The sequence below is a fragment of the Aegilops tauschii genome, chromosome 6 (assembly GCF_002575655.3).
Source record: "Aegilops tauschii subsp. strangulata cultivar AL8/78 chromosome 6, Aet v6.0, whole genome shotgun sequence".
NCBI classification, from domain to species: domain Eukaryota; kingdom Viridiplantae; phylum Streptophyta; class Magnoliopsida; order Poales; family Poaceae; genus Aegilops; species Aegilops tauschii.
Window position 1 is genome coordinate 381,209,534 of NC_053040.3, and position 13,387 is coordinate 381,222,920.

Genomic DNA, 13,387 nt, shown 5'->3' on the forward strand with positions numbered 1-13,387 from the left:
CTTGTAGTGGAGGAGATTTGTAACACCCCGGTAGTTAAACTATAGTAACCACCCACTAATGGTGCCATGTCATCACAATTAATTTTCTAAACCTTACTTTGATCCAAACCGAATTCATATTCAAATTTAGAATAAAGTCAAATTATTATTTATGCAAACGGTAAAACAAAAATGTTTGCTGGGTTGAAAAAATTCACTAACTAATTCTCATGAATAATCCATATTATTTAAAATGTTAAGTTGCCCCTAACCTATTTAAAACAGTGCCCCAAACTACCTTTTTAATCCATTTGTATTTAAGCAAAATTCAAATGAGTTTAGTTAAGATCCAAAATTTTTGTGGCTTTCAAAAATATTACATAGTAATTATATGGCAAGTTTCATATTTTACAAAATACATTTGGTGGCTCAATCTAACACAAATTAAAAATGAAAACAGAAAGGAAAAGCAAAAAAGAAGAAAGAAGAAATAAAGAAAGCAAAGGTGGGGTGGGGCTTAGTGGCAGAGGAGGCCCAGCCCACCTGGGTCTTCTCCTTCCTCCTGTAGCGATTGGGGGGTGTCGTGGTACTAAGTCTGATAGTAAGAGTAGGGGGTACGTATGAGGAAGCAAGGCCCTAGCTACGGTGAGATTGTGCATGCTAGACTTACGAGTTCAGGCCCTTCTCGGAGGAAGTAACAACCCTACGTCTCCGTGCCCGGAGGCTTGGTCGACTGGATTATGCGTGAGAGTTACACGGGGTGCGAACCCTTGTGCCAGAGGGGAGGGGTGGCTTATATAGAGTGCGCCACCCCTTCACAGGCCTCAGTTACATAGGGGTTTAATGTTAATTAAGACAGGGCGTTACTGGTAACGCTAGCTATAAAGAGTTATTAATGATCTTTAAGACTACAGAGTGAACGCCTGACCATTGCCATCCTGAGTGACTTTAGGTCTTGTGTACTCCCGGTGGTTTCCTGTATGGTCGAGTGATTCCATCTTGGTCGATTTGGAATTGGGGTATCCGAGTGAGGTTGAAGGTCGAGTGGATTGCATTCCTTGGTGAACTCAGTTGGTTTCTTCTGTTGTATTTTTGAATGTCTTTGACTCTAGGGCAGTGTCCTTGGGTAGGGCTTCCAGGTCAGGCCTATGACCCTACCCTAGGTACATGTCATCGTCATTAGCCCCCAGTTGATTCCGACTCGATTCCATACTTCGGAGGTATTTCACCTGAGTCTGAGAATCATGTTGAAGCTTCGATCTTGTTTCAGTCGCCTCGATCGATTCACAGGCCGTCGAGTGAACTATGATAATCTTTGAGTGTTGATATGGCACGAAATCCCCGGCACGATTGATTACTCTGCGGTTCCCGGATATCATGGGATTCAAAATTTCAGGGAAGCGCGCGGGACGGAGCGTGCCATAGTAAACGGAGTGGATAGACAGGGGCGCCTCGATTATCGTGCCACCTTTGTCGCCATGTATCGGGCGCGCGACTGTTGCAGGATTTGACAGGATCACTTGGGCCCACGAGTCAGCCACTCAGAAGCAGGCTCATAAAAGGCGTCGAGGCCGATGTGTTTGCACAGTGCACCTCATTCTTCTTCTTCTTCCTCTGCTTCTCCACCGGATCCTCATACACTCTCGATGCCGCCGTTCCGCCCGTACATTGCCCGCCACGATGGGATAGGAGAAGATGGCGGCTCTGGAGTGCGCGAAGAGGGTGATGGCGGCGGCGAAGGGCAAGAAGACGGCTCGGGGGACGTCGTCGCGGTCCGGTCTGCCGCCGGGCTGGATCCAGGGAGATTGGATCCGCTCTACCGTTGAGTGGGACGACCTGGAGAAGCTCGTCGAGGATGGCTTGATTGCTGACAAGTCTTGGAGGTTGCCGGGGAACGAGACCGAGCCTCAGCTGCAGGAGGGTGAGTGTGTCCTCCTCGCAACTCATGTCGACCGCGGTTCCAGTCTGCCTCCGCACCCATTTTTCTGAGGTTTCCTGAACTTTTTTGGTGCTCAACTCCACCATTTCTCTCCCAACACTATCACATATCTTGCTGCGTATGTCTCTCTGCGTGAAAACTTCTTGGGCTGTCGACCGCATTGGGGTCTATTCAAACACATCTTTACTTACCGTTCCCAAACTGTGAAGAAGGCAAATCCGACTGATGAGAAGACGCACGTGATGCAAATGTGCAGGGGTTTAGGGATCCAAACGAGGGGTAGGAGTACTTTTCCTGCTATGACCCTTCCCGAGTTGGTTAGGGGGTGGCAGTCGACCTGGTTTTATTGTCGAGATGTTCCGACTCCTGGTCAGTCGACTAGCCTTCCTCCCTTCACCATGGACTAAGTCCGCCAACCCTCTTCATTTACCGTGACTCCAGTAGAGAAAGGAGAGGTGTCAACGTTAGTTGACCGAGTAGTCCAATTAGTCCGTGATGGCGTGACTGGCATGGATTTGCTGGAGGTGTTTCTCAGTCGACGCATCCAGCCTCTCCAAGCCCGCGATCATCCGATGTGGATGTACTCGGGCGTCGGCGACACCGCACGGGTCCACCCAGAGGAGGTCACCGAGGAGACGGTGGCACAGTGGTTGCGGAGCATCACTAGAAACAAAGACAACCCCAGGGGGTCCAGAAGAGTCGCTCCATTCGACGCCAATAATGAACCGGACAAGGTCTGACCTTTGTTACCGAGTGTCTTTTTATTCTGATTTGCAACTGTATGTCCTTGAGCTTGATTGATGATTGTTTAACTCTTTGCCTTGCAGATTTATACTGAGATGTACTCGATGCCGAACGGGGAGCAAGTCCAAGAGGGAACAGAGAGCACAGACGAGAGTGGCGACTGGCAATCCCCCGATGACAATGAGGACGACAGTGACGGTTCGGATGACAGTGAGGAAGTTGACTCACCACCTCGCTCAGAACGGCGATCCAAACAGTCTCAAGACCCTGCAGGCGGTCGTGGCAAAGCAGTTGCGCCAAATACGCAGGCATCAAAGCGCACTCGGACATCCACTCCCGATCTGACAGAGAAGGCCACGAAACAACCCAAGGTTGCGCCTACAAAGCCTCGGAAGGCCCTGCCTAAGATCAAGGTGGACGTTCCCGTTGCCTCTGCGTAAGTGTTTCTCCTCTTTGCTTTTCTTGCATCCGTGCCTCTATTGGGAACTTCTATGTTATTGTCGACCCATTCTCTTGCTTGACCAAGTGAATTCTGCAACTTTTGGTGCTGCTACTTCTGGGACCTCCATGGACATTGATAGTGATCAAGATGACGAGGAGACTGAAGACGCGGCCACCTCCAAAGCGGGTATGACTCTGCAATCTTGCCTTTATTTTGTCAATTGAATCGTCGGTCGACTGAACTTTTATGGTCGAGTCTTTTGCAGCGCCGCAAAATTTCATTGAACTTCCAGACGATGATGAAGACATGCCTCAGAAGACCACGAGAAGGAAGGGCAGGACTTCGAGCCAGAGGGTGCCTGCCAGCAAGGTACCCCAGTCGACACCAGTGCCAGGAGTAGTGATTCAGCAATCCGGAGATCCAGTTCGGGCTTCAGTTTCTTTTGCCGACCCTGTGTTGACTGATCGTCCCTCGGCGTCGACCGCTCAAGTCCCTGCTCCATCTGTGCAACTCCATGCTTCAGATCCTCTGGCTGACTCGACCATTCCACCAGCTCCACTCTACGTTACTCATCATGTCCCAGAGAACCAGGTAAGCGCTGCTAAGGAAGCTATACGCCAAGCAGGCCTTATGATGGAGCAGATGAAGGTGGTGCACGAGGCCAGCCAGGCTGCTTATGATGCCAGCTCAGCTCTCCAGACCAACGTCCAGGTTAGTTGATTTCCGACTGATCTTTGGCTTGACCCTTGCTCTGTTAGGATATGGTACTTGAAAACTGCTGCTTTATTATTCGTAAGATGTTCGTGGATGAGCATTTTGAAACCTTTAATGTGCATCTATCATGAGTATGCATCTGTTCACCCACTGGGTGCTTCAACTTTTGCTGAAATAGTTTTTTCACTTGAGTCGACTAGGTCGCGTCGAGTGTATCCTTGAATCAGTGGGGGCACGCAGAGTGCACCCACTGGGTGTAGTCCCCGAGACCGCCGTCGAATGTTTGATTCGGTGGGGGTCTTTGCCAAAAGTCTCTTTACAGTTCTTCCACTCGGTCTAGGCAGGTCGTGCCGAGTGGGATCCGGACCAGTGGGGGCACGCCAAGTGCACCCACTGGGTGTAGTCCTTGAGACCACGGTCGACTGCGGCCAGTCGGCGGTGGTCTGAGAATGCTTTGCCATTTTTGACTGGACGGACCATGTCGAGTGAGAGGCCGAACCAGTGGGGGCACGCCAAGTGCACCCACTGGGTGTAGTCCCCGAGACTACTACTGAATGTTTGATTCGGCAGTAGTCTTAGAACTCTTTTTGCCGTAATGACTTGAACTTGTATCTTATCGCTCGGAAGCAATCGATCTTTGTTCCTGTCGACTGACGTGTCTTATTGCAGAGATCTTGTGAGCTCGATGCCCACTTTGCTGAATTGGAGAGGAAACAGATCCAGCTCAATCTCGACCTGGAATTGGCCAAGGAGAACTTGCTGAAGGCTGAGGATGAAGCAGTTGCCATGGGAGGTAATAACTGATCGACTGTTCTCCTTGTTATCTCTTTCTTTTCGTCTTTTGAACCGAGTGACTCCACTCGAACAAATGTGTGTAGTGAAAACAGACAACTCCAAGCTCGTCTGAAGAATGTTACTTATTTAGACAAAATGAAGCAGGCTCTGGAGCAGAAGGACCTTGACCTTGCAGCGGCGCAGAAGACGGCGCGAGAGAAAACTGAACTTGCTGACAAGATGCTGGCTTCAGTCGGCAAGTTAGAAGAAGAAAACGCCAAGCTGAAGACTGCCATTGATGAGACCAACAAAGTAGTCGTGCAGCTGAAGAAGGACAAGGTGGCCCTGACCGACAAAGTTGGACATCTCACTCGAAAGAGGGCCGAACTGGAGACTTATCTGGGGACTCACCAAGAAGATGTTCCTTATGCTTGAAGGTACTTTCCCTTGTCCGACTGATTTGCGACTGCCGACCCATCATATCACTGTCGAGTCACCACTTTTTGTGTGTGCAGAATTCTGTCAAAACTTCAAGGAAGAGACTGGGTGGATTGAGACAAATCTGGATCCCATTAACTCCCCTGTCAAGGATGAAGACGCGATGAACATGCTGTGACTGGAATCTCGCCTCGCCAGCGTTATGGACTATCTTGCACGACTGAAGGTGGCAGTGTCGCGAATTGACACGGAGCTCTAGCCACGTGTGACATTCTAAAATGACCTTGAGTCTCTGATGACTCGACTTAATGAAATCCCTGGTCGAGTGCAAGCGTGGAAGAAGTCATCTGCTCGGTGCGGCACGGATGTGGCTCTGTCTCTGGTCCGCGTTCATTGCAAAGAAGTTAAGGAAGAGAAGTTGGCAGCCCTCAAGGTCACCAATACCAAGAAGCTTCAATTCCAGTCCTTCATGGAGATTTTCGTTGAGGCTGCTACTCGGATTGCTGATGGAATCGACCTGGATGAGTTCGTCGAGCTAGCTAGCCCTCCTCCTGGGGAGTGAACAAACTTTATGCCTTGATTTTATTTGCCTCGGGATGCCGAGTGATTTTGTAACCGTTAAACTCCTTCGGGCCTAACGCCCGAGTACTTCTGTTCGTGGTTCTGAACCCTGCTGGATTTATCCGAACTTGGTTTTTCTTTGAATACAGTTGCTTTGCCTTTACCACTATCAAATCTCTCAACTCCGCGTGAAGCTTGATTCTTCACTCAGAATAGATGTTGTATTTGTGACGCAGCTCCGACGAGAGGGTCGTGGGCATGAGCACTAGGTACTGCACACGACCTGCACCTCGTCGTTCTTGCGGATCGGGATGGAGCGTACATTGTACTTGTGACGCAGCTCCGTCGAGAGGGCCGTGGGCAAGAGCACTAGGTGCTGCACACGACCTGCATCTCGTCGTCCTTGTGGATCGGGATGGAGTGGACGTCGTACTTGCAACTTGGCCACTTGGAGTGGTTTTTTAACTTGGGCGAGTACGGGGTCGCAGCTAAGCCCCTGAGTGAGAGGGTTGCTCTCCACTTGGAGTGGTTTTTAAACTTAGGCGAGTACGGGGTCGCAGCTAAGCCTCGGAGTGAGGGGGTTGCTCTTCACTCGGAGTAGTTTTGTAACTTAGGCGAATAGGGTTCGCGGCTAAGCCCCCTAGTGAGAGGGTTGCTCTCCACTAGGAGTGGTTTTTAAGGGGTCGCAGCTAAGCCTCCGAGTGAGAGGGTTGCTCTTCACTCGGAGTAGTTTTGTAACTTAGACGAATCGGGTTCGCGGCTAAGCCCCCGAGTGAGAGGGTTGCTCTTCACCCGGAGTAGTTTTTAAATTTAGGCGAATTGGGTCCGCAGCTAAGCCCCCGAGTGGGAGGATTGCTCTCTACTCGGAGTAATTTTCGAAACTTTGGCGAATCGGGTTCGCGGCTAAGCCCCAGAGTGAGAGGGTTGCTCTTCACTCGGAGTAGTTTTTGAAACTTAGGCGAATCGGATTCGCGGCTAAGCCACCCACTGGGGGATTTGAACACATGTGTTCACGGGATAACAATCATTCAGAATAGATGCTGCAAAAATCTTGTCTTTGATAAGCAAACTGAAGGATTCTTATTACAACTCGTCGATCCGAGTGTTCAGGTATAAAAATGGCGAAGCAGCTCTGCATTCCATGAGCGTGGCTCGTCTTCTTTCTTGGCTACGTTGTAGAGATGATACACCCCATTGTGGAGCACCTTGGTGATGATGAAGGGGCCTTCCCAGGCTGGAGCAAGCTTGTGAGGTCGCTTCTGGTGCACTCGGAGCACAAGGTCTCCTTCTTGAAATGATCGACCTCTGACGTTTCTGGCATGGAATCGACGTAGGTCCTGTTGATAGATGGTCGACCGGATCAGAGCCATCTCTCGTTCTTCCTCCAGGAGATCATCTGTGTCTTGGCGTGCTTGTTCCGCTTCAGCTTCTGAGAAGAGTTCCACTAGGGGCGCGTTGTGAAGCAAGTCACTCGGAAGAACAATTTCAGCACCATACACCATGAAGAAAGGAGTTCGGTCCGTCGACTGGTTTGGAGTTGTTCTCAGTCCCCATAAGACAAACGGCAATTTAGTCACCCAAGCTCCAGCAGCATGCTTGAGATCGCGCATCAGTCGGGGTTTCAGCCCTTGGAGGATCAAACCATTCGCCCTTTCTGCTTGTCCATTCGACTGCGGGTGCGCAACGGATGCGTAATCGACCCGAGTGCCTTGGGAAGCACAAAACTCTCTGAACTCATCAGAATCAAAGTTGGAGTCGTTATGTATGATAATGTTGTGAGGGACTCCATATCTGAATATCAGCTCCCTGATGAAACTGATGGCATTGCTCGAATCAAGGTTCTTGATAGGCTTGGCTTCGATCGATTTGGTGAATTCGTCGACTGCTACAAGCAAATGAGTGAAACCACTTCCGCCGGTCTTGAAAGGTCCAACCATGTCCAACCCCCAGACTGCAAATGGCCAGACGAGTGGGATAGTCTTCAAGGCAGATGCATGATTGTGAGACATGTTTGAATAGAACTGACAGCCTTCACATTTGTCGACTATATCCTTTGCCATCTCATTTGCACACGGCCAATAGAATCCCGCTCGGTATGCTTTGGCTACGATGGTCCGAGAGGACGGATGGTGACCACAGGTCCCTGAGTGAATTTTGTTTAGAATCATTCGACCTTCTTCTTGGGAGATGCAACGCTGAGCAACTCCTATGACACTTTCCCTATAAAGCTGTCCACTTATCACGGTGAAGGCTTTGGATCGACGGACGATCTGGCGGGCCCCATCTTCATCTTCTGGGAGTTCCTGCCTGAGCAGGTATGCGATATATGGCACCGTCCAGTCGGGGGTGATCACTAAAACTTCCATGATCAAATCGACTATGGCTGGGACTTCAATCTCAGTCGGATTGGTTGAACTTATCGGCTGCGGGGGCTCTTCCATGAAGGGATCTTCTTGAGCTGACGAGGTATGGAGATGCTCCAAGAATACATTACTAGGGATAGGCTTCCGAGTGGAACCTATCTTCGCCATATCATCAGCAGCTTGATTCTTGATTCAGGGTATGTGGTGGAGCTCTAACCCCTCAAAACTTCTTATCTAGCTTTCTTACTGCATTGCAATAACCAGTCATAGCTGGACTCCTGATATCCCACTCCTTCATCACTTGGTTGACCACTAAGTCTGAGTCATCGTAGACCATCAGGCGACGGACGCCGAGTGAAATGGCCATACGTAACCCATACAAAAGTGCCTCATATTCAGCCTCATTGTTTGAAGAATCAAAGTAAATCTGGAGGACATAGCTGAGCTTGTCACCTCTTGGGGATACCAAGACCACACCTGCGCCAGAGCCATTCAACATCTTGGACCCATCAAAGAACATAGTCCAATGCTCCGAGTGAATCTGAGTCGGTTGCTGCTGTTCAATCCACTCGACGAGGAAATCTGCTATTGCTTGGGACTTGATTGCTTTCTTTGCCTCAAATTTGATATCCAACGGAAGGAGTTCAATCACCCATTTTGCTACTCGACCAGTTGCATCCCTATTGTTTAGAATTTCTGATAATGGAGCATCGCTGACGACTGAAACCGAGTGGTCTGAGAAGTAGTGTGCAACTTTCTTCGTGGTCATGTAAATTCCATAGACAAGCTTCTGATATTGTGGATATCTCTACTTGGACGGAGTCAAGACTTCAGTAATATAGTACACTAGGCGCTGAACTTTATAGGCTTTGCCTTCTTCTTCCCGCTCGACTGTGAGCACTGTACTGGCAACTTGTCCAGTGGCAGCTATGTATAGCAGTAGAGGCTCTTTGCTGATTGGAGCAACAAGCACCGGCTGGGTGGAAAGCAGGGCTTTGAGCTCTACAAACGTTGCTTCGGCATCAGGGGTCCACTCAAACTTATCAGACTTCTTCATCAGTCGGTAAAGAGGCAATGCCTTTTCACCGAGACGAGAAATGAATCGGCTCAACACAGCCAAGCAACCTGTAAGCTTCTGCACATCATGCACACGCACATGGCTTTTCATTCGGAGGATTGCTCCAACTTTCTCTGGGTTTGCGTCGATCCCTTGTTCGGAAATGAGGAAACCGAGTAAATTTCCACCTGGAACTCCGAATGTGCATTTTGACGGGTTAAGCTTGATATCATATCTTCTCAAGTTAGCAAAAGTTTCAGCGAGGTCAGTCAGTAGGTCGGAACCTTTACGTGACTTGACCATGATGTCATCCATGTATGCTTCCACATTCCGACTGATTTGAGTGAGCATGCACTTCTGAATCATGCGCATGAATGTGGCACCAGCATTCTTGAGGCCAAAAGGCATGGTAACATACAAAAACACCCGAATGGGGTGTGATACGTCTCCGTCGTATCTATAATTTTTGATTGTTCCATGCCAATATTATACAACTTTCATATACTTTTGGCAACTTTTTATACTATTTTGGGACTAACATATTGATCCAGTGCCCAGTGCCAGTTCCTGTTTGTTGCATGTTTTTTGTTTCACAGAAAATCCATATCAAACGGAGTCCAAACGGGATAAAAACTGACGGAGATTTTTTTGGAATATATGTGATTTTTGGGAAGAAGAATCAACGTGCGCCCCTCACCTTCGTGGTCACTCCCTAAGGCGGTTGGTGCCCTTCTTTCGCCGCAAGAAAGCCAATATCCGGATAAAAATCGTGTCCAAATTTCAGCCCAATCGGAGTTACGGATCTCCGGGAATATAAGAAACGGTGAAATGGCAGAAACAGAGAGAGACAGAGAGACAGATCCAATCTTGGAGGGGTCTCGCCCCCTCCCATGCCATGGAGGCCATGGACCAGAGGGAAAACCCTTCTCCCATCTAGGGAGAAGGTCAAGGAAGAAGAAGAAAAAGGGGGGCTCTCTCCCCCTCTCTCCCGGTGGCGCCGGAACGCCGCCGGGGCCATCATCGTCACCGCAATCTACACCAACAGCTCCGTCATCTTCACCAACATCTTCATCACCTTCCCCATCTATCTACAGTGGTCTACTCTCTCGCAACCCGCTGTACCCTCTACTTGAACATGGTGCTTTATGCTTCATATTATTATCCAATGATGTGTTGTCATCCTATGATGTCTGAGTAGATTTTCATTGTCCTACCGGTAATTGGTGAATTGCTATGATTGGTTTAATTTGCTTGTGGTTATGTTGCTGTCCTTTGGTGCCCATCATATGAGCACGCGCGTGGATCAAAACATAGGGTTAGTTGTATGTTGATAAGACTATGTATTGGAGGGCAAGAGTGACAGAAGCTTCAACCTAGCATAGAAATTGATGCATACGGGATTGAAGGGGGACCAACATATCTTAATGCTATGGTTGGGTTTTACCTTAATGAACGTTAGTAGTTGCGGATGCTTGCTAATAGTTCCAACCATAAGTGCATAGAATTCCAAGTCAGGGATGACATGCTAGCAGTGGCCTCTCCCACATAAAACTTGCTATCGGTCTAGTAAAGTAGTCAATTGCTTAGGGACAATTTCGCAACTCCTACCACCACTTTTCCACACTCGCTATACTAACTGTATTGCTTCTTTACCTAAACAGCCCCTAGTTTTTATTTACGTGCTCTTTATTATCTTGCAAACCTACCCAATAACACCTACAAAGTACTTCTAGTTCCATACTTGTTTTAGGTAAAGCGAGCGTTAAGCGTGTGTAGAGTTGTATCGGTGGTCGATAGAACTTGAGGGAATATTTGTTCTACCTTTAGCTCCTCGTTGGGTTCAACACTCTTACTTATCGAAAGAGGCTATAATTGATCCCCTATACTTGTGGGTTATCAAGACCTTTTCCTGGCGCCATTGCCGGGGAGCAATAGCGTGGGGTGAATATTCTCGTGTGCGCTTGTTTGCTTTATCACTAAGTAATTTTTATTTGCTGTTCTCTATCTTTAGTTGTGGATATGGAACACGAAATACCAAAAAAATTAGGTTTACTTGCTACTCATGGAGATGGGGAACCTCCTAAAACCCTCGATGTTCATTATGTGAAAGATATTATGCACTACTTTAATAATCCTGAGAAAACCGCAGTCAATTATATAATGGGAGACACGTTGGATCAACGTGAATACTTTAGGGATTATCGCTTGACTCAAAAAGGGGAACTTTTATGGGATCAAATTTATATGTTGTATTGGTATGCTAGGCAACTATGCTTGAGATATGATTATACTTGTTGCTCTGGGATGAAGGCTCCACACCTTCCCTTTTCATGCAAATTTAATGATAATGAAACCTTAGCTTCTTATGCTAATGGTATATATGATTACTATGATGTGGAATGAATAGAAGAATTTGTTGCTTTTAAGGATGCTTGTGAAATTGAATCTTTGTTTAAAGAGTTTGAAGATTTTGATGATTCAGTTTATAGACCTAAAAATTTAGCTATCCTTAAATATTGCTATGAGAATTATAAATACAATTATGATATTGATGAATTTATTGAGAAAGTCTCCGCTGTCTGAGAAGAGACTAATATGAGTCTATGGAAGAAGAAATTGATGAAACTGTGAGCTTATTGGATGAAAAAGATGATAAGGAGAGCGAAGAACAAAAGGAGGAAGAGCGGATTAGCTACCCGTTCCCACCTTCTAATGAGAGCAACTCTTCAACTCATACATTGTTTAATTTCCCTTCGTGCTTACCGAAGGATGATCGTATGATGATTGTTATGATCCCGTTGATTCTTTTGGAATATCCCTTTTTGATGATGCTTGCTATGCTTGTGGCCAAGATGCCAATATGAATTATGCTTATGGAGATGAAATTGCTATAGTTCCTTATGTTAGACATGAAATTGTTGCTATTGCACCCACGCATGATAGTCCTATTATCTTTTTGAATTCTCCCGACTAAACTATATCGGAGAAGTTTGCCCTTATTAAGGATTTATTGATGGGTTGCGTTTTACTACTACACATGATGATTTTGATAGATATAATATGCATGTGCTTGCTGCTCCTACTGGCAATTATTATGAGAGAGGAACTACATCTCCGCTTCTCCATGTTTCCAATAAGATAAAATTGCAAGAAACTGTTTATACTATGCATTGGCCTTTACTATGTGTGCATGAATTGTTCTTTTATGACATTCCGATGCATAGGAAGAGAGTTAGACTTCGTTATTGCATGATATATGTTACTTTGTGCTCACTACTAAATCACAAATCATTGTTAATTAAAATTGGCTTTGATATACCTTGGGATCCGGGTGGATCCATTACTTGAGAACTATATGCCTAGCTTAATGGCTTTAAAGAAAGCGCTGCCAGGGAGACAACCCAGAAGTTTTAGAGAGTCATTTATTTCTGTTGTGTGCTTTTATAAAGTTTACAAACAAAAATAATGTGCCAAGATTTGCCTTTAGGATGTTTACATTGCTTGTTGGTTTGTGCGGTGCAAAACAGAAACTTTGGCTGTAGTGCATGATTTTACATTTTTTACTGGAACGTCAAACGGGTCTGAAACTTCTTGCAATGTCTTTCTACAGAAATTGTTTATTGTTCCTAATTGTTTCAGAATTTTGGGAGTACCAGAGGTATGGTGAATGTTCAGATTACTACAGACTGTCCTGTTTAAGACAGATTCTGTTTTTGATGCATAGTTTGCTTGTTTTGATGAAACTATCGATTTCTATCAGTGGGTTAAGCCATGGAAAAGTTATATTACAGTAGCTACAATGAAAAAACAAAATATGAATTGGTTTGCAATAGTACTTAGAGTAGTGATTTGCTTTATTATACTAACGGATCTTACCGAGCTTTCTGTTGAGTTTTGTGTGGATGAAATCAAAGGTCGAGGACACTACAAAAAAAAGACACATCCGTGACATTTTGGGCCGAACGAAATCTTTTTCTGTCATACTTATGACACTTCTATGACGATAATTGTGACAAAACCCGGTATCATCATAGATGTGGTGGGGTCCTACTTCTATGACAAAGAATCATGACAGAAAATGGGCTTTTCGTCCTGGGCGGGCCGCAGACGCAGCTGCATGACATTCTTTGGGCCATCCATGACGGAAAAAACCATGGTAGAAGCGAGGGCGTGGAAAATATCGGGGAGTCCCCGGTTACGGTGGGTGGTTGGGGGCCGAGCGATGCACGTTTCTCTCGTACGTACACGCATGTGTGCGAGGCGTTGGGCTCTAACTGAACCTGAGCGAGGCGTTGGGCTCTAACTGAACCCGAGCGATTGCACTGCAGGCTACGCGTTACTGAACCCGAGTGATCGATCGATGGCTGTTAACTGAA